Source organism: Moschus berezovskii, chromosome 14 (assembly GCF_049115385.1).
Source record: "Moschus berezovskii isolate FMDL1 chromosome 14, NW_MosBer_1.0, whole genome shotgun sequence".
Lineage (NCBI taxonomy): Eukaryota > Metazoa > Chordata > Mammalia > Artiodactyla > Moschidae > Moschus > Moschus berezovskii.
This window is the reverse complement of record NC_142473.1, coordinates 51377911-51383108: the sequence shown is the minus strand read 5'-3', so window position 1 is coordinate 51383108 and position 5198 is coordinate 51377911.

Here is a 5198-nt window from a genome sequence, read left to right as displayed (position 1 = left end):
GTTAGTTTCATGTGTACAGCAAAGTGATTCAGTTACACATATACATGTATCTATTCTTTTTCAAATTCCTTCCTATTTAGATCATTACAGAACTGAGAAGGAAATCTTACTGTCATATTAAGCCTCTGAAAAACACATGGTATTTTCTTAGAAATATGTTTTTCAAATTCATCTTGCAATTTTATAAATAACATGATAAACATCATCATAAGGTAACATCTACCCGTGGCTCAGAGGTGAAAGCGTCTGCCTCCAATGCAGGAGACCCGGGTTCGATCCCTGGGTTGGGAAGATCCCCTGGAGAAGGAAACGGTAACCCACTCCAGTATTCTTGCCTGGAGAATCCCATGGATGGAGAAGCCTGGTAGGCTACAGTCCACGGGGTCGCAAAGAGTCGGACACGACTGAGCAACGGAGCGGAACCCGTTTAAAAGCATAATTTTGGATGTCCCTATCTATTAAGCATGTGCATGATTCCCATGAGAACTTCTGAGTGAGTTTATAGGATCAATGGAATATGTCAAATGTGAATATGCAAATACATATAAACAGGTAAGGATGTATGTAAGACCCATATGCAGGAGACAGACTAACTGCCAACAGAGCACATGTCAATGTGGGGCTAGATTCCCAGAGGTCTTTTCTTCAACAGAGAAAACGAATAATTTCTTCTACCACCTCCCAACCTTCCTGTCTCAGAATGACCTTAAGACCCAAAGGGAGCAGCTGTGGAGGAGTTCGCAGAGCACAGAATCTCTGAGGCCCAAGAGGTATACCTACCCCAGGTATTTGGGAATTATACAAGGCTCCAATATCAATGGAGTCAGACCCCGTGCTTATATCTTCAGTGAGTCTGCATGAAGGAAGATATACCAGCATTAACCAGAAGATAGGAAAAACCTGTCTCTTCATTGGAGATCTGTGCTCCTTGCCATTCCCGGGATGGTCCTGCTGAAGTAATCTGAAAACAGGCAGTAGACACGCTACTGTGTCAGGTGAGTAGGTTCAGGTGAAAGCTCTGCTCTGGGACCTTGTTCTCTCTTTTGCCCTTCTTTTCTATGATTTTTTTTTTCTTGGTGATGACAGAGATGCAGAGGAGGTGAAGTTTGTCCATAGGAGACTAACGGGTGGTGGGGAGCTTGAAAGTACAACATCTGGACCCCACTTATGAAAATTGGAAGTATGGACACTGGGCACAAAGTATTCATGCAAAAGTACTGGAATCATGGGGTAGGAATTAAATTTATTCTATATAACTTAAGAAGGTGAGAACAGAGATCACAATTGGGAGTCAGGGGGGTATCAGAAAGTAGCTCCTCAGATGCCAGTTCAATCTAAATAATATCTAAAACTACAGCTACCAAAACAACAAAGAGATGCCCAAAGATCAAAGAGGTATCTGCCACTGGATATCGTCAATAATGTCTGTAACTACATTTCAGAGACACGTCTTACAGGTCTGTCTGAGTTCTGTGGAGTTAGTGAATGCTAACAACCTTAACACTTCATGAAACGGGGCTTCCATAGTGTTATCTGTGGCCTCTCCTACAGCTTGGGGAAAAGCTCTGGTGGCTTCATATCCACTTTGGACTTGGATATCCTACTTTCCCTGCTTCATCCTACCCTTGGCTGGAACCATTAGCTCCAGGTTCTCAGCCCAAGTGCTCTTATTGGCAAGTTCTAATGGCACAGTCTGAAAGAGAACACAAGAGCAGAAATTAATGCTTCTTTATATTTAAGGCTGAGTGGGTTTTTCAATGTTTTTTGAATGACATATGCATTGAAGAACACATAGGAACGAATATTCCAGAGAAAATAAAGGTCAGAGAGTGGAGAAAAGAGACAAATTAATCTTGCTTCTTTCTTAGAAATTTCATCCTACTTCTAGAAGTAATAATTCCAAATCTCTTGAAGAAAAAAAAAGTAAACCATGCATCTTTATTCAGGTTCCCCATGGACACTCATATCTGAATCACCAGTTGTTCCAGTTAGCTGTAACCTCTTAAGGCTATTTCAACATTTTTTTCTGCTTCCATGCATGGATTTCTTGATTCTTTAAGGGAGCACTTTGAAATCTCTACCTAACAAAAGCTTCCTGAAGATAGTGAGATTTGGGGCTGTGACTTGTAAAACTTAAATGTAAAACTGTTTCAGAGGAAGAAAGGAGAAAGGATCAGTTGACAAAATCTGAAGGATGGAGGTGGTATTTAGAGGGGACATTTGGAACTGGGAAGCCTGGAGTTCTACACTGTGTGGTACAAGCAGAGTTAATAGAAGCTCAGTCATTGTGACACTGGTATGCTTGTTAGATTTTTCTTTTTGCCTCAAACTTATAAGTGAATGAGTGTATTCTAAGAGAAAGAGGCAGAGAAAGGCAGAGTTGATTGAATGTAGTGCCCAGAACATGTAGAAGGTCCTTTGGTTACAACTCAACATGTACAGATGTGAGAGTTGGACCATAAAGAAGGCTGAATGCCAAAGAATTGATGCTTTTGAACTGTGTTGCTGGAGAAGACTCTTGAGAGTCCCTTAGACACCAAGGTGATCAAACCAGTCAATACTAAAGGAAATCAACCCTGAATATTCATTGAGAAAACTGATGCTGAAACTGAAACTCCAATACTTTGGCCACCTGAAGCAAAGAGCCAATTCATTGGAAAAGACTCTGATGCTGGGAAGGAGGGCAGGAGGAGGAGGAGGCAACAGAGGATGAGATGGTTTGATGGCATCATTGACTCAATGAACATGAATTTGAGCAAACTCAGAGATAGTGAAGGACAGGGAAGCCTAGCATGCTACAGTCCATGGCGTCAAAAGGAGTCGGACACGACTGAGCTATTAAACAACAACAACACTGGATGTTATATTTATAAGGACGTTCCTCTTAAGGACATCCTATACTTCCAGTATCTCTCTCTCCCTGTGAGCGACTCCATCAGGCAAAGCCTTGAAGTACCAGACAAGATGAACTGAGTAGAAGTGAAGAGTGTGTGGTGATGAATTTTTTTTCAAAAAAGAGAATATGGCTATGGAAATTGTTTTAGAATTTTTATTGAATCCTTAGGCATTTGCCACTTAGAGGACAAACTCAAGAACCCAATAACAAGAGTCATAGTATGATACTAATTAAGAATGAAATGGGACTCCATGAGCAGTGGGAAGCAGGAGTCAGAGTTGCAACTGAAAGGAAAAAGAAGATGCCAGACAGCTGGGAAAGTGCCCTTAAGGTTAGGGAGAGAGACTGAAAATATGAAAATAATATAGCCCATAAGATATGCACTTCTACCTGACTGAGTGACACAGGGCACAGCTGTATGCATATACTCCACAGCTCTGGAGCTGACTTTTGTTTTATCTATATCTAAACCCTAGCAGTTAAGCTGCAGAAAAGACACATAATACTGCTGAAAATTTTGTCCATTTGTAAAGGTAAATTACCAAGATAGTCAACTTGACACACTTACTTCAGAGTATGGTTACGATTATGTGACATGACATGTGTACACTTCATCCCCAAATTGTTAACGTCACTAATAATATATTCTGTTATTAGCAAGAGAAAAAGAACTGGACGATCATTTCGTTTCTTCTACATACCAGGTGGGAAGGCCATGCCTGGCAAACTCCAACTGGACAGGACCGTTTGTAAAGGGAAGCAGAAGAGATGAGCGAAGAGAGAAGTCGTGGGAAGGGACAACCCCCCTCCCTCCTCTGGAAACCAGCCCTGGTCACTAACAGGGACCCCCTGATGAGGAGAATCTGTGAGGAGCCAGCTGAGGAGGACTGGAACTGCATTTGGAGACTAGAATTCATAACTGGAAACAAAAACAGTATTTGAACCACTACAGAAGCAAAGGTAGGTTTCTAACAGTATGAAAATACTTTTCACTTCCGGCTTCACAGTTTGATTAAAACGCCCTTTCTCTTGCCACCCTGCCCCCACTCCAAATGTCCTTCCCCTGTATCAGTTCTGTTTTCAGAACTATTAATTGTATCATCAGTGACGTTTGCTTACATTTCCATAATGTTGATGAGGCCTGTACATTATCATAGGATTATTTATTAGGGCCAGATGGAATCTAGAAAGTATTTGAATCTAAAGCATTGAATTAGGACTAGACAGGTACAGGATTAGCCTAATACTGTGAGAACGGTTAAGATTTTGAGATTCAGTCCCCTCCTTTGTAATGTGGTAATAATAAAACATATCTCACAGGAGGTGAAGAATTAAATGAGATGAATCCCTAAATATCTGAGCACAGTTCCCAGCAAGTGGTAAGAGTTCAACAGCTAAACAATACGTAATTTTATGTTAGTGAACCTAGTGAGAAATACAAAGGAAATTTCATAAACTCCTGATAAAAATTTTCTGAACCCACATGATAACACTCTATATGAGACTGTGTAGACAGTTTTAAATGTACTGCTTTGAAAGTCATCAGAAAGTCCTGACCTACACATTTTTTCCAAGTTACAGATTTCTTTTGACTCTCTGGTTCGATTCCTGGGTCAGGAAAATCTGCTGGAGAAGGGATAGGCTACCTACTCCAGTATTCTTGGGCTTCCCTTGTGGCTCAGCTGGTAAAGAATCCACCTGCAATGTGGGAGACCTGGGTTCAATCCCTGGGTTGGGAAGATACCCTGAAGGGAAAGGCTACCCACTCCATATTCTGGCCTGGAGAATTCCATGGACTATACAGTCCATGGACTCGCAAAGAGTCGGACATGACAGAGTGACTTTCACTTTCACAATTCATGGAGTGGAGAATCTTAAACTCATTTATCTGTAATGTAAATGAGGGTACCACATCACTTTATTCACAATTCTCTTTCTCCAGCCTATTCCCCACGCCCATTAGTCAGCCCTCCCCTACTCTCTTCTGATAGTTTGCCCAAGACCCTGTCGTTGCTTATAGCACTTATTATCTGTTGTCCCCCGAATGGCTTTAGTTTTCCCTGCTTCAGAGTAGGGATGGTTTCTAATTCAATTCTGTGATCCTAGTATCACATTAGTGACCCTAGTATCACACTAGTGACCCTAGTATTTCCATGCCAAGAAGAAACTTTAAATGATGAGACAACAATGGCAACTTTGAGCTAGCCTGGAGGAAAGAAGGAATGTCTATCTGGATTACTGTATTGAAAAAGGGAAATCAGAGATGGAAAGAATCTAAAGGTGAATCTCACCACCCTCATAA